Source organism: Vigna umbellata, chromosome 9 (genome assembly GCF_029865625.1).
Source record: "Vigna umbellata cultivar VRB3 chromosome 9, Vumbellata_1.0, whole genome shotgun sequence".
Taxonomy (NCBI): Eukaryota; Viridiplantae; Streptophyta; class Magnoliopsida; order Fabales; family Fabaceae; genus Vigna; species Vigna umbellata.
This window is the reverse complement of record NC_142173.1, coordinates 3,992,759-4,014,078: the sequence shown is the minus strand read 5'-3', so window position 1 is coordinate 4,014,078 and position 21,320 is coordinate 3,992,759. Positions and strand designations below refer to the sequence as shown.

Below are 21,320 nucleotides of genomic sequence, written 5' to 3'. Positions count from 1 at the left end.
TCTTAGATAATTAACAAATCACATAACTGTCTAGTTTGTGAGTCCTTTGGAAAATGATACTTGGTCTTACTAGTTTTATTACTTGATACGATTCGGTTGCACTTGTTGAGGGTTAACAACCATTAGGAATCATGATATAATGCCCCTATCTATGCTCAAGAAGATTGGTGGTCTTGAGGTCAAACCTACAAGAATGATCTTGCAAATGGCAGACCGATCCATCAAGCATCCTTATGGTGCAGTGGAAGATGTTGTGATCCAGATTGACAAACTCAAATTCCCAGTGGATTTTGTAGTGATGGAGATGGAGAAAGAAATAGAGATCCCTCTCATTCTTGGAAGACCATTCATGAAGACAACCAAGGTTGTAATTCATGTAGATGATGAAGTTCTAACATTGAAAGACCAAGATGAAGAGGTGACTAGTTCTAAAATAATAGATGAAGTTCTATTAGTGACTAGAGTACCTGATCAAGCTGCCAATTTGGTCAAGAGGAGCCATAATTATTTTTCCCCAAAAGTAAAGGAAGAGGATGGAGAGAATGAAGAGAAACAAGTACACCAAGACTCGGTGCTGGACAATAATCAACCCAAACCTAGCAAACTAGTGAAATTCAAGAGTAAGTTATGGGTTATCAAGGCTATCAAAAAGCAAAGGGAGTTTTTGAGATTGAAGCTCCTTATTTTAGGAGAGTAAATTTGGTAACTAGGAATCTGCTGAGATTTTGTTGGTGTCATGAAAGGAAGAAGAACACCAACATCAAAAATTCAAATTGATCATAGTAGTGTCAAGCTAATGACGTTAAACAAGCGCTTATTAGGAGGCAACCCGATTTTTCCTTCTTTTTTATTTGATTTTGTTTTGAGTGTTTGTGTTTTTAGGTTGTATGTTGCTTCTCCCAGACTTCAGTGCATTTCACTTAATGAGTTCATCACTCACATGTCTTGGCCTGGGGACCAAGCCCAAGCTAGTGGAGGAGGTGGCATGTTCAGAGCTGAAGCCATGGCAAAGGATGATTTGGAGGAAGATTTAGATACCTTTGAGGGGAGTGATGACAACATCTCCTGTTTTCTTTATTTTTATGCATGTTTGAATTTTTCTTTATTTTATGCATGTTTGAATTTTTCTTTATTTTTATGCATGTTTGAACTTTTTTTATTTTGTTTTTAATTGAGCTATGTACTTGGTTAAATGGATAGTCTGCTGCAATGGTTTGGTGTGAAGTGATAAATTGTTTGATTGTGAGAAGTAAGATTATCTTGTGTTTACTTTATTGTGGTGAAAGTGATGTTGAGATATTGATTGGTTTAGCTTTTAAGCACAAATGGTGGTTGCTCATAGTTGTTTAAGACAGATGCATGGCTTTAATTGTGATTAATGTGCTTGGCATGATGTTTATCAAATTGTGGAACTTGAGTTAACCTATGAGATGTTGTGCCCCAGAGTTTATTGTTGTTGAATGCTATTGCTTTGGAATCATAGTTGATTTTTCCTGAGTTTCTCTATTTGAACTATTTGCTTGCTTGTTACAAATTATCAAGGCCATATGTTCTTATCCCTTGAAAGCCAATGCCAAAATTTCAACCCATAAATGTTAAAAAAAAATTGTTTTATCCTTTGAACCTTGAGCCTAATGTGAAAAACCCTTGAAATCTTTGCCTTGAGTTGAGTAGAGTATGCATGTATGGTACATGAGAATGGTTCAAATTTGGGATTGTTGTAAAAAGTGAAAAGAAAAAGAAAAAGAGCATTGAGCAAAGAAAAAGAAAAGAAAAGTAAGAGAAGAATAGAAAGGATGTGCTCAATGAATAGAAGTTGGGAATAAGTTGAGAAGTGGTTTCCCAAGTGAAAAGTAGAAAGAGGGATTAATGTTAAATTATGAAGTAAATGGTTCACTCTCTTAACTCAAGGAACTTTGTTGTCCAGAAAAACCAATTTTCTTCTTAGCCCAGCCACAATACAAGCCTCAAAAAGTCCTTGTGATGATAACTTGCTTGTGAATGTGTTTGATGTTGTTAAATGGAAGGCAAAGTTGAATTGTGTGACATTGTGATGGTAGAGTGAAAGAGACACCTCACTATAAACCTTTGAGCTTGAGTGAAACACTTTCTTTAGTGAGGAATGGTTCCATGCACTATAGGATAACATTTTGCTTGGTTGTTAATCACTCATAAGGCTTTTGCATCTGTTGTGTATTATTTGTTATGTGAGCACCATAGTTGAAGCTTGATTGGCTAAGACTTCATTATATCTTCACTGATATTTCTATGATGGGTAGAAATGAGGGATTTACTTGTCTTAGAAGACAATGTTTTTTTATGTGCTGGACTATTGTAGTATGGCTATTTTTTTAACCCAAGTTACAGTTTGCTTAATCTCTTATTTTAGTTGAATTTGGTGAATAAATGAATAAAGGTTATACTTTATGATTTTTATCACTAATTCCCTCAATTTTGTAGGTTATTGGTATGACTGGAAGAGGAGCAAAAGTATCAAGGAGTTGGACCCCAGGAGGGACAGCAAAAGCACCGGGAAAGAAAGCTGAAGAAGGCGCGTAGGGCGCGTGGTTGTCACGCAACCACGCCTTGTTGCCCTCTTTAGGGGCCCTCAGTGTTGGAAGTCTCGCAAGGGCGTCTTGTTGTCCCCATTTGGGGCGCTGAGCACCACTAATCTCGTAAGCACGCCTGGGCGCCCCCTCTAGGGTCGCTGAGCGTCCGACTCCATGTATTGCAGGACGCCTGGTTGCCCCTTTCAGGGCCCTGAGCGTCACTCCTCTCGTAAGCTCGCCTGGTTGCCCTAAGTAGGAGTGCTGAGCACTAGCGTGTTGAGCTTATAAGCCAATTTTGGATCTATTTAAGGACTTGCACGCCCTAGGGTTCACATCTTTTGACGATTGAAGCTCAAAAATACTTTTCGACCCTTTGTAGCAGAATTGGGGATGCAGGAGCTCTCCCCTTATCTTTTTAGTGTTTCCATCTCATTTTCATTCTTCCATTGTAAGCCAAGGTTGTCATTTGTTGTTGGGGATAATGTAACCTCTAAACTTTCATGTATTTGAATATGATTTAAACATTTTATGCTTCTTTCATTGAATGTTAGTGATTTTCTTCTATTCGTAATGTTAATGATGTTTTGGCCAGTCATAGTTTAATGTTTGATTTGTCTCAGTATTGGGAAATATCTTACCAATCATGACCTGAACAATTTCACCTGAAGGAACTATTGCGTAGACATAAGGATAGAACGTTTGGTTGTCTTAAGCTATTGTTCGTAATGCATAATTGATTGTTAGGGATGCAAGGGATTGTGGTCTAATAATTAAGGATAGACTTTTTACGTCGAGACATCGGGTTCTAAGTAATTTAAAAAGTGACGTTAACATTTTATAAACCCCAATGAAAGTAAGGAAGGTGAAATATAAACCCCAACAACATAATCATCTCATATCATCAACACCATCCATTCATTTGTGTTTTAGCCTCAATTGATCAATTGGAATTCATATTTACTTTTGTTGCATTTGCATTTAAAAAACCAACAAAATAGCTTTTCAGTATTAATTAGTTAAGTAATTACACGATTGTTTAGTGTCGTGAGTCTTCTACGATACGATACTTGGTCTTACCATTTTATATTACTTGATACGATTGGGTACACTTGCCAATGAGTTAACATCTCTCTGTCTTGGTCCTTTAATTTCAATATTCCCTCTTCCATATGAATGACAACCTTAGCTGATGGAATCCTATCTGACATACCTTTCTTAGTGTTCTCTTTTTGTATTTTTACATTTCATTGTATACGTAGCTTAGTTTGCAAGGAGCAAGGGTTACTATAAATACCTAGCTCCTCTCTTGTAATGAGACTTTTGAGAATAATGAGAATTGAGTTTTTTGAATCAGAAACTATTCTCTCTTGAAAATCACATGCTAAAGAGTCCAAAGACTCCCTCTAGCCACCTTCCAAGCACACTCTCTTACTTCCATTTTCCATTTCCACGGTGCTTACATTTTCTCTCATCCTCCACGCTAAACCACTCCTCCTCTGCCACATCTTCAGCTTCTCGTGCACGCCTCAACCACGTCTCCATAGCGCACGTGTCAGCTTCTCACATTTTCACCTCTCACGCATCAGAAACACATTCTTCATTCCATCACACCTCAGCCACAACGTCATTTGCATTTCACTCTTGAGAGAGCTCTCTTTGTTGTGAGCCATTGCTTCCATCACGATAATCCTTTTTTTCCTCACAGATCCATCTTCTTCTATCATTTCTTTTGATTTCCACCGATTAAAACCTTGTTTCACCTTCAATCAACTTTTCAACCGATTGAAACCTTATTTTCCACTATTAGGACCTTTTCCGCCATTCAATCTCCATTTCACACCGATTAATCGGTTCCTTTTGAGCTTTTCGCTATTCCTGGGGTTCCAACGGTCCAAAATAGGGTTCTTCGTATTCTTTTCTGATTTTAGGGTTTTTCCACCGAACAAACCATAAATCTTAAGGTTTTCTTGAATCTGTTTATAAATTTGGTTTGTTCACTCTCTGTTTTTCGTTCTCTCTCAAGATCATCATATTCCACTGCGTCTTTCACTCTCTGGAGGAAACCTTCGGTCACTTCTCGGAGCCGTTCTTCCATCATTAGCTATTTTCATGAAAGGTCTTCCAAGAATGAGAGGCATCTCTACTTCTTCCCTTATTTCCATCATTACAAAATCAACCAGGAATTTGAGTTTATCAATTTGGAGCACAACATCTTCCACTACACCATAGGAATGCTTGATGGACCTATCTACCATTGGCAAGATCATTCTTGTAGACTTGACCTCAAGACCACCAATCTTCTTGAGCATAGATAGGGGCATCAGATTGATGCTAACTCCTAAGTCATTGAGAGCCTTCCCTATATCGTGATTCCCGATGGTGCAAGGGATGGTGAAACTCCCCGGATCGTTGAATTTTGGAGGGAAAGTCTTCTACATAATGGCACAACAATTTACCTACACTTCAATTGTTCCCTCCTCTAAATACTTCTTCTTTTTACTGAGGAACTGCTTCAAGTATTTTTCATAGTGGGAATTTGCTGCAGTGCTTCGGTCAAGGGCATAGTAATCTCCAATTTCTTGAAGATATCCATGAAGTGCCCAAATTGCTTCTCTTTCTCCTTGAGTAGACTTTAGGCTAAGGAAGGGGCTTCTCATGAGCTTCAATCTTTCTTTTCCCTTTTTCCTCCTTCTTGTCTTCTCCCTCTTCATTTTCACTTCCTTTTCTCTCAGTCTCATCTTTTCTCTTGTTTCTTCTCTCTTCTTCTCCCATCACAATCTTTTGATCAGTTCCTTTTTGTGCTTGAATCTCATCTTCATAGCTTCTCTTCTCTTCATTTGGTAGCTTCTCCTTGTAATCAAGCCCAACCTCTTTTCTACTTCGTGTTGTAATGGCATTACATTCCTCCTTAGGGTTAACTTCAATGTTGGCCACAAAATTCTTTTCAAGTTTCTCCTGCAACTTCTTAGCAAGTTGACCCAGTTGTATCTCTAAGTTTCTAATGGAAGCTTCAGTGCTCTTATGGTTAGAGATGGATACTTGCATGAATTGTTGGAGTTTTTCCTCCAACTTTGAAGTTTTGTCAAACAAGGAAGGTTGTTGTTGATATTGCTACTATGGTGGTTTATTTGATGGCCCAACTTGTCCTTGGCCCATGCTTGGGTGAGGTCTCCACCCTTGGTTGTAGTTGCCTTGGGAACCTTGACTACCCATATAATTGACCTCTTCTTGGGAATTGGCTTGCATTGCACACTGACCATCATGATCTCCACCACATAGCTCACAACCTTGATGTTGAGCTTAAGAAAATTTTGGAGCTCTTTAGAAGGTTTAGAGAGCTTCCTCATTAAGGCCTCAAGTTGCTGAGTCACTATCTTGTTCTTAGATAACATGGCATCTTGAGACTATAGTTGAAGAACACCTTTTTGTCCGAATTGAGCTCTTTCATTTTGCACTTCATTATCATTAGCATCCATGTTCTCTATCAACTCATGTGCTTCTTCTAGTGTCTTCCATCTGATGTTGCCTCCAGTTGAGGCATCTAACATCACTTTAGTCTGAGATTTAAGTCCTCTAAGAAACAGATTGAGCATAGTAGGTTCATCAAATCCATGAGTGGGAGTTTTCCGCAGTAGGCCTTTGAATCTATCCCATGCTTGGCCTAAAGTTTCATCGATATCCTACTAGAAAGAAGAAATTTCCTGCTTCCCTTTGTTTATCTTTGATTGAGGAAAATATTTGTTTAGAAACTTGGCAACCACATCTTCCCACTTATTGAAGCTATTTTCAGGAAATGAATTCAACCACACCTTGGTGTTGCCTCCCAATGAGAAAGGAAACAAGCTTAGTCTAGTAGCCTCATCTAGTACACCATGAATCTTCACAAGATTACAAATCTCCAAGAAGGTGGCCAGATGATTGTACGGATTCTCATGAGAGAGGCCATGGAACTGATTGTTCTACACCAAATGGATGAGAGCAAGCTTCATATCCATGTTGGTCGCATTAATCCATGGCTTAACAATATTGTTGAAGTGGAGAGGTCCTGAAACCGTAGAGTAATCCTCCAAAGTGCGTCTAGCTTGACCATCACCATGACCATTAGGATTAGCGGCCATGTCTTCTCCTTCCTGATCAGATGTAGTGATATAAGGTTGCTCAAGAATCACAAGTATAGGAGAAGTTTCTCTGGAAGCCCTATTTTGACTCCTTCTTCTACTGTTGTTTCTTCGAGCAGTCTTTTCAACTTCAGGATTTGCAAGGAGAGGTTCAGATGATCATGTGCTCCTTGTACGGATTGTGCCCTACATACACTAGGGAACAACAGTACTAGAGTACCAAGTTATCCCCAAAAGAATTAAACAAAATTTATTCACAGTAAAAAGAATAAACGAATAAAGTCTAAATTGGTCAAAAATCACATAATAGTATAATGTTAACATCGAGTCCCCGGCAGCTGCGCTAAAAACTTGTTAAGACCTCGACAAGCGTACCGAATCGTATCAAGTATTAAACCAGTAAGACTGGATATCGTATTCTAAGAGACTCATTTAACACTAAATGATCATATAATTTCTAACTAACTTAGACTAAAAGTTGATTCCATAATTTTGGTTTTAATGTAATTAAGGTAAACATAAGACAAGAATAGTAAAAGTGAACTTTGGTAACTCAAACACTTAGGAATGGAAAGATTACAAATGATGTGAAATGGTATTGTTGGGGGTATGATTTCACCTACTACACTCTCATGCAAATGTACATTACTCATTAAACCCAATTCCTTGGTAGAGAGAGCCTAGACTTACTCATTAAACTCCAATCTTTTGGAAAACCTAACAAGTTCATCCGCTTTAAGAAATGAGATTTAAGACAACCAAAGGTCCAAGTTCTATTCCTAGATACAATATCCTTTAGGTGTTTAGTCCAGTTTAATGTTCAAAAAATATTTTGCAACATTAACCAAACCAAATAATCATGCTATGGTTGATCAAATCATAACAAGCTTTAAGAGAAGGAAATAAAAAATAAATGAAACTAGCTCTCCATGAATGCATAGATTTCTTTCAACTAGTGTCGTCATTTGATACATATACTTCTTCCAACTACTTTAAGCACATAAAAGCAGGGATTAGTGATCAAAATATCTCATTAAAGCTTAAGATACAACCACTTAACAAACTAAAAGAAAACTAGGATTTACAAGGCAAAAAACTAAGAAAGAGTTGACATGTTCTCTTAATTCAATACTGAAATCATGGTAAAATATGTCTTTATCAAGGCCGAACCAGTATAAAAATTGTGTTTGATTTTCTTCTCCCTATCTCTTTACATTTGCTCATATATTCTGCTTTTGTATTTACAGGCAGACTGTTTCCATTGCACACATTCTTTACGGCACAAGAAAGTTTTCAAGAACCTTATCATTTGCGAAAAGATTTGGAAAGGGCTAGTTTTTATAAAACACCAATTCACCCCCCCTCTTGGTGTTGAGACAAAAAGCTCATCAATTCCAACAGGTGACAATGAGAGAAGGAGTGCTGGATCATTTTCAACGATCACGCTGAGCGCAAAATGAAGGGCGCTAGGTGTTAGCTCGCTGAGCGAGTTCCATGTCTGTTGGGCGAGTCTAGTTCCTACAAAGTGAGGTTTTGCCTACCTTCTTCCTTTTTAGATGCTTCTTAGAGCCTTTCTTGGAACTCTCTTCCCTTGTTGCAAATGATGGACCTTTGAGTGTAGTATAGGCTTGGACCCAAGTCATCACCCCTCCCTCTTGAAAAGGATTTATCCTCAAATCTGGTAGGTCACCTATATTATAATCATATCTAGATTTATTGTGTAAGAAGCTCCTCACAATCATGGGAGCACGCCATCTTGGAATGACTTTATTTCTTTTGATGTCCATACTCATCCCTCCTAGATCAAATATTAATCTACAATATGTATCAAACATATCCTTGATTAGTTTTGTTTCTATCAATAAGATGTAGAAAAAGATATGTTTAGAAGAAGGCTTACGTATTTTGTAATTTTTACTTTTGATAAATTTAAGACCTCTTACTTCATAAAAATTTTGATTTTTGTCTTGAGTTAGTTGTAATCTCAAGGGTAACAATAACTTGATTTGTGAGTTGCCACATCTTGAAAATCTTAACATTTTAAAAGATGGAAGAGTAGCCTTTTCAAAAGAAAAATTTGAAATGATAATGGGAGAAAAATTTAAAGGATTTAAAACCTTCCCTTATAAGTCTTGGTTCCACTTGAAAAAGGTAATTTGCCCTTTGTAGCCACTTCCTCCTTTTCCTCTTTGATAAGAATTTCTTCCCTTTCTCTTTTTTTCTTCTTTTAAGTTCTTCTCTTTCTCTCTTTTCTCTTCTCTTTTGCTCTTCTCTTTTCTCTTTTTCTTCCTTTTCTCTTCTCTCTTTCTCTTCTCTTTCTTTTTCTTCTCTTTGAGCTTTTTCTTTTAGCTCCCTCTAAAAAGAAGTTATAAATATATGACATTTAATTTTTCCAAATTCCATAATCAAAATTTCCTCTCCTTTTTTAACTAGAAAAGTTGTACTCTAAATTTTTTTGAAGTAATATATATTGTTTTAATTTTAGGGTAAATATTTAATGTCACAAAAAACTTTCAAATTTTCCATGTATATTTAAATGAAACAGAAACTTATTGATAACTTTTACTAATTGATAAAATTTTCAATGTATATTTGGTATTTTTCTTTAGGTGATAATTTTTTTGTTGAGTGACACATATATTGCTTTTTTTCTCTTTTAGTAATATTTTTTTTCTTTAGTTTACTTTTGGTTTTTATGAGTTTTCGGTCACATCTTGATTTTCTATTATCATGGTTAGAAAAATATAGTTTGTTAGTTCTGAAGTTTAAAAGTAAAGTTTAGTATAGTTTGTTTATAAATATTGTCTCTTTTTCTTTCTTTTATACCATCATATCCCTTATAATTTATAGTTTCTCATTTTGTTTGTAGATGGAGATTTTGGGTATCATCAAATGATTTTGAAGAAGATATTACGAAATTTAACATTTAGAGAATGCTTAAAGTCAAATTTTAAATGTTTAAGATTTCTAAAATTTTCATAGTTATATATTTAAACTATTAGAAAGTTAAACCTTCTTTGTTTTTTAATGAAGAAGATAAAGATAAAAAAAAGGTCCACCCATTCTTGTTTTCTATGTTTCTAAAACATATATATACACTTTAGATCTGTTACGAATATGGTAATGAAAATTTTAAATACTAACTAAATTATGTTGCAATATTAGGTGAGCCCTAAAATGTTGAATCAAATGTAAAGCAATGTTGAATCAAAACTCAATGAAAAAAAGAGATGGTCCAAGCAAGGGTGGCAACCCGAGTTATTCTTTGGAGGGAGGATGCGATAGCTTGTTATCCCTCCACTATTGGGAGGTAGAGGTAATCGTTGCTCTGTGAAACCAGCCTCACGCAGTTCCTTCTTGTCTAAGGGAGATGATACCCATGCCTACGCATAAGTCCCATCACCCAACTCTCAACTTGGAATGGACAAGCCAACATTTAGCATCCACAACTCCAACTAGGGAGCCACAAAGTTGTTCCATCACCTTCATGCCCCCACTTGGGTTACAAGCTCTTGTTACTTAGCTCGGCGAGAACACAACCTTATCATCCACTATATAAAGATTCTTTTCTTTCACACTCTACACAATGTGGGATTTCTACATTTCATTACGTAAATGCTATGGTGTATCAATCCTTGTACAAAAAAGTGGTTGCATTTCATATCTCCTTACATTTCTTAATAATTGCATCTTTATTGTCCCTTTTTCTTTCTTTTATACCATCATATCTCATATAATTTATCGTTTCTCTTTTTGTTTGTAGATGGAGATTTTCGGTATCATCAAATGGTTTTGAAAAAGATATTACGAAATTTAACGTTTAGAGAATGCTTAAAGTCAAATTTTAAATGTTTAAGATTTCTAAAATTTTCATTTTTATATATTTAAACTATTAGAAAGTTAAACCTTCTTTGTTTTTTAATGAAGAAGATAGAGATAATAAAAAGGTCCACCCATTGTTGTTTTCTATGTTTCTAAAACATATATATACACTTTAGATCTGTTACGAATATGGTAATGATAATTTTAAATACTTACTAAATTATGTTGCAATATTAGGTGAGCCCTAAAATGTTGAATCAAATGTAAAGCAATGTTGAATCAAAACTCAATGAAAAAAAGAGATGGTCCAAGCAAGGGTGGCAACCCGAGTTATTCTTTGGAGGGAGGATGCGATAGCTTGTTATCCCTCCACTATTGGGAGGTAGAGGTAATCGTTGCTCTGTGAAACCAGCCTCACGCAGTTCCTTCTTGTCTAAGGGAGATGATACCCATGCCTACGCATAAGTCCCATCACCCAACTCTCAACTTGGAATGGACAAGCCAACATTTAGCATCCACAACTCCAACTAGGGAGCCACAAAGTTGTTCCATCACCTTCATGCCCCCACTTGGGTTACAAGCTCTTGTTACTTAGCTCGGCGAGAACACAACCTTATCATCCACTATATAAAGATTCTTTTCTTTCACACTCTACACAATGTGGGATTTCTACATTTCATTACGTAAATGCTATGGTGTATCAATCCTTGTACAAAAAAGTGGTTGCATTTCATATCTCCTTACATTTCTTAATAATTGCATCTTTATTTTCCCTTTTTCTTTCTTTTATACCATCATATCTCATATAATTTATCGTTTCTCTTTTTGTTTGTAGATGGAGATTTTCGGTATCATCAAATGGTTTTGAAAAAGATATTACGAAATTTAACGTTTAGAGAATGCTTAAAGTCAAATTTTAAATGTTTAAGATTTCTAAAATTTTCATTGTTATATATTTAAACTATTAGAAAGTTAAACCTTCTTTGTTTTTTAATGAAGAAGATAGAGATAATAAAAAGGTCCACCCATTGTTGTTTTCTATGTTTCTAAAACATATATATACACTTTAGATCTGTTACGAATATGGTAATGATAATTTTAAATACTTACTAAATTATGTTGCAATATTAGGTGAGCCCTAAAATGTTGAATCAAATGTAAAGCAATGTTGAATCAAAACTCAATGAAAAAAAGAGATGGTCCAAGCAAGGGTGGCAACCCGAGTTATTCTTTGGAGGGAGGATGCGATAGCTTGTTATCCCTCCACTATTGGGAGGTAGAGGTAATCGTTGCTCTGTGAAACCAGCCTCACGCAGTTCCTTCTTGTCTAAGGGAGATGATACCCATGCCTACGCATAAGTCCCATCACCCAACTCTCAACTTGGAATGGACAAGCCAACATTTAGCATCCACAACTCCAACTAGGGAGCCACAAAGTTGTTCCATCACCTTCATGCCCCCACTTGGGTTACAAGCTCTTGTTACTTAGCTCGGCGAGAACACAACCTTATCATCCACTATATAAAGATTCTTTTCTTTCACACTCTACACAATGTGGGATTTCTACATTTCATTACGTAAATGCTATGGTGTATCAATCCTTGTACAAAAAAGTGGTTGCATTTCATATCTCCTTACATTTCTTAATAATTGCATCTTTATTTTCCCTTTTTCTTTCTTTTATACCATCATATCTCATATAATTTATCGTTTCTCTTTTTGTTTGTAGATGGAGATTTTCGGTATCATCAAATGGTTTTGAAAAAGATATTACGAAATTTAACGTTTAGAGAATGCTTAAAGTCAAATTTTAAATGTTTAAGATTTCTAAAATTTTCATTGTTATATATTTAAACTATTAGAAAGTTAAACCTTCTTTGTTTTTTAATGAAGAAGATAGAGATAATAAAAAGGTCCACCCATTGTTGTTTTCTATGTTTCTAAAACATATATATACACTTTAGATCTGTTACGAATATGGTAATGATAATTTTAAATACTTACTAAATTATGTTGCAATATTAGGTGAGCCCTAAAATGTTGAATCAAATGTAAAGCAATGTTGAATCAAAACTCAATGAAAAAAAGAGATGGTCCAAGCAAGGGTGGCAACCCGAGTTATTCTTTGGAGGGAGGATGCGATAGCTTGTTATCCCTCCACTATTGGGAGGTAGAGGTAATCGTTGCTCTGTGAAACCAGCCTCACGCAGTTCCTTCTTGTCTAAGGGAGATGATACCCATGCCTACGCATAAGTCCCATCACCCAACTCTCAACTTGGAATGGACAAGCCAACATTTAGCATCCACAACTCCAACTAGGGAGCCACAAAGTTGTTCCATCACCTTCATGCCCCCACTTGGGTTACAAGCTCTTGTTACTTAGCTCGGCGAGAACACAACCTTATCATCCACTATATAAAGATTCTTTTCTTTCACACTCTACACAATGTGGGATTTCTACATTTCATTACGTAAATGCTATGGTGTATCAATCCTTGTACAAAAAAGTGGTTGCATTTCATATCTCCTTACATTTCTTAATAATTGCATCTTTATTTTCCCTTTTTCTTTCTTTTATACCATCATCTCATATAATTTATCGTTTCTCTTTTTGTTTGTAGATGGAGATTTTCGGTATCATCAAATGGTTTTGAAAAAGATATTACGAAATTTAACGTTTAGAGAATGCTTAAAGTCAAATTTTAAATGTTTAAGATTTCTAAAATTTTCATTGTTATATATTTAAACTATTAGAAAGTTAAACCTTCTTTGTTTTTTAATGAAGAAGATAGAGATAATAAAAAGGTCCACCCATTGTTGTTTTCTATGTTTCTAAAACATATATATACACTTTAGATCTGTTACGAATATGGTAATGATAATTTTAAATACTTACTAAATTATGTTGCAATATTAGGTGAGCCCTAAAATGTTGAATCAAATGTAAAGCAATGTTGAATCAAAACTCAATGAAAAAAAGAGATGGTCCAAGCAAGGGTGGCAACCCGAGTTATTCTTTGGAGGGAGGATGCGATAGCTTGTTATCCCTCCACTATTGGGAGGTAGAGGTAATCGTTGCTCTGTGAAACCAGCCTCACGCAGTTCCTTCTTGTCTAAGGGAGATGATACCCATGCCTACGCATAAGTCCCATCACCCAACTCTCAACTTGGAATGGACAAGCCAACATTTAGCATCCACAACTCCAACTAGGGAGCCACAAAGTTGTTCCATCACCTTCATGCCCCCACTTGGGTTACAAGCTCTTGTTACTTAGCTCGGCGAGAACACAACCTTATCATCCACTATATAAAGATTCTTTTCTTTCACACTCTACACAATGTGGGATTTCTACATTTCATTACGTAAATGCTATGGTGTATCAATCCTTGTACAAAAAAGTGGTTGCATTTCATATCTCCTTGCATTTGTTTTTAATTTCATGTTTATTGTATCTTTTTCTTTCTTTTATACCATCACATCTCTTATAATTTTATCATTTCTCTTTTTGTTTGTAGATGGAGATTTTTGGTATTATCAAATGGTTTTGGAAAAGATATTATGAAATTTAACGTTTAGAGAATGCTTAAAGTTAAATTTTAAATGTTGAAGATTTCTAAAATTTTCATAGTTATATATTTAAACTATTAGAATGTTAAACCTACTTTGTTTTTTAATGAAGAAGATAGAGATCATAAAAAGCTCCACCCATTGTTTTCTATGTTTCTAAAACATATATACGCTTTATGTTTGTTACGAATATGGTATTGATAATTTGAATTACTTACTAAATTATGTTGCAATATTAGGTAAGCCCTAAAAAAGCACATGTCAATAAGGTCCTTCATTTATAATCCTATAACATAACGAAGATAATGAATGACATTCAATATTATTTTGTATTGATTTTCACAAGTAAAATTCTACTAATTGCCCTAAAAGATAATTAACTATATTATATTTACATGATGATACTCATTTTCATAAAATCATCAATGTCGAAGTTTCACTTTCATTACCTTGAGGCTACCACTTGGGTTACAAAACAGTATTCTCTGACTTCACTCCCAAATTTGTTTTGTCAGATATTTATAATGATTAAGTTATCTTTTGACTTGTCTTATGTGGGTCTCATAATTGCCAAGATCGATGACATTAAAAATATCGTAAGAATATTTGCTTAACTAGTTTACTTCCATGTCAATTTGTTAAGAAAATATTAAATAAATTAACGAACAAGAAAGAATAAATTATAAATTGATTGACATTTAATTAATCTAAATTCCATTATTAAAATTTCTTCTCGGTTTTTAACTAGAAAAGTTGGACTCTAACTTTTTTGAAGTAATATTTACATTTTCTTAATTTAGATTAAATCTTTAATGTCACAATAATTTTTTCAAATTTTCCATGTATATGTTAAATAAATAGAAACTAATTTTAATATTTGTATGGTATATAATATAGACCGAACGACCCATCCTTTATGACCGATCGGTCCACCTGCTACATAAAATATGACCGATCGGTCCATCCGCAGCATTAACAATGTTGGACCATAATTTCGTCAGCATTTAAGTTGTTATTGGGCCAATAGTCCAATAGACAATGAAATAATCAAATATATCTGATTAAAGATATTGATAAGTCGTTTATTAGTAACTAATCGAATCTAAAGGTAAGTCTGTTTTTATTTTATTGGATCTGCACTAGTTTAAGATCCATGAAACACTTATAAATATGATGACAGGGTCAAAAGCCAGGTACGTTCAACTAGATCCAAAATACTTAATTGTGATAAACAATTCATTAAACTGCTTCTAACTTGAGGTCAGAGTGCCTTTTGCTGGTACCTCCCCCCTGGTCAAGAGTGAAAACGTTCGGAGCAGACGACTCAAGCTTTGGAAAGCAGGAAAGTCACGTCAAGAATGTATGTTTCTCGGTCCTGCATATCCTACTGAAACAATATTAATAAACTTTTATTTAATGTATTTGTTTTTCAACTATTTCCGTTTTTTTAGTTATAAATTTTATATTGAGTGACATATATTTAGTATTTTGTCTCTTCTAGTAATATATTTTTGCATTTTACTTTTGGTTTTTATTAATTTTTGTTCGCATCTTGGTTTCCTATTATATTGGTTAGAAAAATATAGTTTTTTATTGTTGAACTATAAAACTAGAGTTTAGTATCGTTTGTTTATTGCATACACACGTAGAAAAAGAATATAAAAAGGAATGGACATATGATATTCATATATGACTGAGGGAATAAAATGCCTTTCAATATTACTTTGTATTGTTCTTCATAGGTAAAATTCTATGTGTTACCAATATGAAGCATTGGTGTCACGAAGATAATGATTTTGATGATGTTACAAAGTGAAGAATATGAAGACCCTTGTTGTCTTAACTTTAAAAGCACTCTTGTATGTTGGTCTGCGAGGAAAGGGAACAAGAGCCCAACTGCAAACTGAACGGTCACGAACATAGTTAAAGGTTGAATACATGCCGAACACAATTGAAGACCGAACATTGTATAGCAAATGAAAGTCGAACACAGTTGAAGGTTGAACACAACAAAAAGGTTGAACGGTGTATAGTAGTCGAAAGCCGAATAAGACAGAAACACAACACATGTACATGACCGAGACCAAGTGAGGTATGAACAAGACCGAGCGGTTAGGACCGAGCATTGGAAGACATGAACGAGACCAAGCGGTTGGACAGTGAAGTGGTGGTAGGAAAAAATTGAGTCCTGACAATCGAGCAAAGACATGACTGTGATTGAGCGGTCACTAATAGATGAAGGCTAAACACTAGCTGACACAAAGCTGAATGATATTAAGTCCAACTAACATTGTAAAATAAAATGTTAGAAATTGGAAAGCGGAGAGAAGTTTAGCCGAATCGTGGACAACGATAAGAAAGAAGAAGAAGAGCACCAAATGGTGGAAAGTTGTGAGAAAGAAGAAGAAGGAAGCCGAATGGCAGAAGGCTGTGAGAGCTCAAGGCGAACGGTAGAAGGAATTGAAGAACTGAAGCCAACTGGTTTGAAGAGTCAACATTCAAACTATTCCAGGTCTCGGAGATAATCGATTATCACTTACAATAATCGATTATCACTAGCAGTTGTAATATGTCGTTTCAGTTTCAGACCAGTAGGCTATATATATTGTTTTCTAAACCCTTCCAATTTAACTTTGCAATTTTGAGAATACAGTGCAATCTGAGAAAGTACTCAAGTGCTAGTTCTTGCTCTTGTCAAGTCTTTTGAATAAGAAAAGCTCACACTTTGTGTGTCAAAGGTCGCAGTTGTTCTCTTCATGTTGGCTGAGTGTTCCTGCTTCCGGTTTGTTTGTCGAAGGAAGGTGCTTCCGGTTCGTTTATCGAAGGAAGATTGTTCCGTTCATTTGTCGAAGGAAAGGTGTTCTCGTTTCTTAATCTCCATTCACTATCTTGTAATCTGTACAAACTGTGAAACTATTTTTAGTGAAAAAGGTTAATCACTATTCATAGTGATTAATGACTGGACGTATAATCTTTTGATTCGAACAAGGATAAAAATCATTTGTGTGATTTTTCTACTCCCTATACTCTTTACATTTTCTACACATCAACTGTTTGATAAAACGTTTATAAGAAAATTAAAGGAACAATTTTTTTTAAATTGACCGAACATGCTTTACGCTATTTTATTCCGCTACGCGACTCACCGGTTGTTTTAACCAACACTATGTATTGTTTTAAAAGATAATTATCTACGTTTAAAGTATTCATGGCTTCAAATAAAAAGAAAAGGTAGATAATTCGAAGCATAATTTTCATGGATCTCTTCTCAATTGAAGTAACATGTTACTCTTTTTCAAAATTAAGTATAAGTCATCCAATGAGAAATCGTTGTTTTACTCCATGAAGAAAAGAGAGCATGGGAACATAATTGACACTTGTTAGAGAGTTATTACGGCAACCAAAGGTGTAACCCCAAATCTTTTTGGTCTCTAGCTAATCTTCAAAAAAGTGCTTTTCTTCCCACTATGCAATTCCAAATCTTTTGAGTCCAACAAAATATTCAAAAACCTGTTTTTTTTTCTCTCTATGCGTTTGTATAATGATTCCTATACCAAGATGCTCTTCTTTTCCCTCAGTTTTCTTAGCAAACTAGGGTTGTAGTGAGTCCACTCCTTTAGGCAAGGCCCTTCACTCTTTTAGAAGGAGACACTCTTGAAAGTAAAGGTGCTACTAGTAATCCTACAAAATAAACACACAATGTTAGATGCTAAACAAAAAGATAAATGATAATTCAACTCAAAGAAGGTGAGGAGGAGTTCTCCCTTTTTGTCATGCTTCTAGTGATTCTCTTAGAAAGAGTTGCTTTAGCCTCATGAGGAGCCATGGATGCTGTAAAGACACAATTGTATCATTTCACAACAATTGTGATTGTTGGAATAGGTGTCTTCATTGATTCTTATGACATGTTCTGAATATCCCTTGTCACTAAATTACTTGGCCACATATACTATAATATAAAGGCCATGATAAGCCTAACTCTCTGCTAGTAAATGTTTCAACTACAATTAATGGTGTTACAATTTGTTCTTCCATTACAAGGCAACTTTTTTGTGGGTGGCTTGGTGACAAAATAAAAAAGGACATAAAAAAGGTGACATGTAAATGCATCACATAAAAAATTAAAAAAATGTTTATCATCTGTTTACATATGAACGTGTAACAAGCTACTACAAGAAAATCACTTATTTAGTACAAACACAATTAGTTGAAAATAGAAAAAAATATCATCGATAATAGAAAAATTTAATTGGTAATTCAAGTTTATTGAAAATAAAAAAATTTGTCCATAAAATGGCTATTGATAAATTTTACTAATAGATCACAAAATTCTTCGATAATTATAGATAAATTCTAACCATTGGTAAAATCATTCCCTTCCTCTTCTTTTCCTTTTTTTTTTCTTTTCTTTTCTCTTCTTCTCTCCTCCTCCTCCTTTCCTCCTCCTCTTACTCCCACTCCATCATTATCTAGTTTGTCGCCGCCACTTCTAGGTCCTACTCCTTTTTTTTTCTCCTTTTGCTCTTTCTTTTCCTCCTTCAACTCTGACTACCTCTATTGACGAGCCACAATCAAGCTACCATTATTGCAGTATTGTCACCACCAAGTCATTTCCCCGTTGTGCCTCTTCCTCCTTCCCATTCTCTTTCTCTTGAGTTTCTTCTTCCTCCTTCTCCTTATTTTCTTCTTCACTTCTTAATCTCACTCATCTCGTCTTAATACACAAAAACATCTAATTAGACTTAATGAAAACTTTGTACTCATTTTACCTACAAAATTACCAACGATAATATTCATCGGTAATAAAAATCACAAATTACTGATATATCTGACTATCAAATATATTATTAACGAAAATATTCATCGATAATATAAATTCTAATTTATCGAATGATCTTATCAAAAAAATTGTTACTAACGAAAATATCCACAATAATTTAAACTCTAAATATTTTTAATAAAATTCGTTAATAAATTTGAATTCATCACTAAATAAGTTGATAAATAATTTTTTTCAATAGTATAAGTTATTTGTCGTATTAGTTGAATTCTGACCACATAATCACCTAATGTTCATAAGTAAAGTTAGGTACCGTATATTTATTCCCTACATAAAATTTACTAGGATTGATAATTTGTTATTTATTTTTTCATAAAATCTTCATATAATTTTTATTTGATTTGTAAGTATCTTTAAGTAAAAAAAAAAGTTTATATATTTATTCATAGTATTATGTAAAATTTACAAATTTGGACCTAACATCTTATATATTATGTTTTTTCTATCTTATTCTCTTTGTGGTTCGGTTTATAATATCAATGATTTAATTTTAACACAAACATACCCATAGAATCTCGTAATAATGAAACAAAAAAGTTATTTTATAGATAGTTATTTTATTCTATGCAATAACGAGAATGTTACATCATATTGAGATTTTTTCTTTCATTTTTGAAAATTAAAGATGATTTAAAAAGTACTTTAATATTTTATCAATACTTAAAAGTATTATTCTATTCATATATGACAGTTATTTTTTAAAATAAAATAATACTCAATTAAAACTTCTTACAACTTACATAAAAATATGTAATTGGATGGAATGATTTTTTAGGAAATATTTTGATAAATTCATGTAGTTCTCACATTACATTTAATCTACTCCTTCTTCTTTTTTCATTGAAAAATAACATCACTTAAAAAATATAGTTATAATTGTTTCTCGACTAAATTATGAATAAATAATTATTTTATTTTGGATAGAATATGATAATTTCATCGTATCTCTTTTCTTATTTATTTATATTTTATAAAATATTATCATATCTTATTAATATATTGATATTCATTATTTTTAATGAAATTAATAAAAATTAATAAATATTCTAAATAATTAAGTCAAATTTTATTTCTATATTAACCTTTAGGTTTTCTTTATTTTGTTTTTTTATATTTTATATAAAACTTGCCTATTTAATATTATATAATGTTTTCAAGGTGGATTGTGACATTAAGAGCTAGTTGTAACATCCCTTTTAATAGTAAAACTACAAAAATATTATGTTACATATATGATAATAGAACCATTAGATGAAAACAAACTTACAAAAGAGAAGAGATATACTTCTATAGAACCATCAAATTTACTCATCCGCTTCATCCTCACCTCTAGCTGAAACAACTAAAAAGATTGTCTCCCTAAGCTCACACAATTAAGCATCGCAAATGAGAAAACAACACATATACATACAAGAACAAATGTAAGGGTAAGCTAGTGATAAATCAATTTATCTAAATCAAATAAAATTCCATCATGCAATTATATTAAACACAAAATAACATTCATCCTAAACATGTCACAGACTTAGACTTGACCATCTACATATAGTATGAATGTCGAGCTACGGTTTGGTTCATGCACTTGTGGTGGCCTCCAACAATACCCATTCAAAACCAATTACCAATACCCACCCGTGTCATCCACAAGGTTAGTCTATCAAGACCTATGATTGTAACTAGTGACCATATACTACGACCTACTGCTACTCTCCACAACATAACGATCCATCTCTACTTGAGATTAGGGTTATTGAGAGCGTTAGGATAAACCTCCGGATTAACTTCGGCTATTCATACAAACAACACTACAAACACTACCATGTAACCTCTCTACGAGTCATGGAATCACGTCCATCAACCATTCATTTAATTCATGACATACTCATCACAATACTCATATCCATCATTTACAAGTCATACATTAAAGAACTAGAAACACACTTACAAGTCATCAGAAATCACAAATAACAAATTTTCTTCACAGTAGCTTGATACTCACAATAGGGAAGGAAAACAACTTGGAGACCCTCACCAATAGTTTCAAAAGGGTCTAAAACACTCCAAACGACCTTAAAAACATCAAAAACTGACATAAAAAACCCTGGATTTGAGTTTTCCAAAATGTGAAAAACCCATAACTTGCTAATGGGCGCTCAAGGGGTGCCCTAGGGGTGCTCAGGGGGTGCCCAAGGGGTGCTCAAGCGAGTTCCTCTCGCAAAAAGGGCACCCAAAGGGTGCTCGTGCCTGAGCATGATCTACTCAAAAAAAGGGTGCCCAAGGGGTGCTTGGGGGCGCCCAACGCTGCACCAGGTTCTAAAACTCTCAAATTTTGAATTTGGTGACTCTCTACACAACTTTAAATGATTCTGAAACACTCTTAGGCGCTGAGAAACATCTAAAAACAGACCTCTAACTTGAATTGA

General features: G+C 34.3%; 5 non-coding genes across 5 annotated transcripts; all 5 read right to left on the bottom strand.

The window, feature by feature from the left end:
* Nucleotides 1–9,890: 9,890 nt before the first annotated feature.
* LOC148192352 (signal recognition particle RNA) lies at nt 9,891–10,196 on the bottom strand. The gene has a single exon (XR_015782460.1).
* A 588-nt stretch (nt 10,197–10,784) lies between these two features.
* On the bottom strand, nt 10,785–11,090 carry LOC148192351 (signal recognition particle RNA). Its single transcript, XR_015782459.1, has one exon.
* Nucleotides 11,091–11,678: 588 nt separating this feature from the next.
* LOC148192350 (signal recognition particle RNA) lies at nt 11,679–11,984 on the bottom strand. Its single transcript, XR_015782458.1, has one exon.
* A 588-nt stretch (nt 11,985–12,572) lies between these two features.
* Nucleotides 12,573–12,878, bottom strand: LOC148192349 (signal recognition particle RNA). Its single transcript, XR_015782457.1, has one exon.
* A 586-nt stretch (nt 12,879–13,464) lies between these two features.
* On the bottom strand, nt 13,465–13,770 carry LOC148192348 (signal recognition particle RNA). Its single transcript, XR_015782453.1, has one exon.
* Between the last annotated feature and the right edge of the window lie 7,550 nt (nt 13,771–21,320).